This window comes from Petaurus breviceps, unplaced genomic scaffold (assembly GCF_028583685.1).
Source record: "Petaurus breviceps papuanus isolate PSGF00001 unplaced genomic scaffold, PetGlider_PUasm1.0 101, whole genome shotgun sequence".
In the NCBI taxonomy this organism is placed as follows: domain Eukaryota; kingdom Metazoa; phylum Chordata; class Mammalia; order Diprotodontia; family Petauridae; genus Petaurus; species Petaurus breviceps.
The window spans coordinates 7597693-7598068 of NW_027185575.1; positions in this window are offsets into that span (position 1 = coordinate 7597693).

Consider the following 376-nt stretch of genomic DNA (forward strand, 5'->3'; position numbering starts at 1 on the left):
AGAGAGAGAGAGAGACAGAGACAGAGAGAGACAGAGAGAGAGAGAGACAGAGACAGACAGAGAGACAGAGACAGAGAGAGAGGATAGATAGATGGATGAATAAATGGATAGATAAATGAATGGATAGATAAAAAGATGGATGGATGGATGGATAGATAGATGAGTGAACGGATAGAAAGATAGATAGGTGGATGATGGGTAGTTCTGTGAATGGGTGGATGGATAGAAAGATGGATGAATGAAAGGATAGATGATACATACATATAGATAGCTAGCTAGGTAGGTGGATAGATGGATAGATAGACAGACAGACAGACAGACAGAGACACATAGATAGATAGATAGATAGATAGATAGATAGATAGATAGATAGATA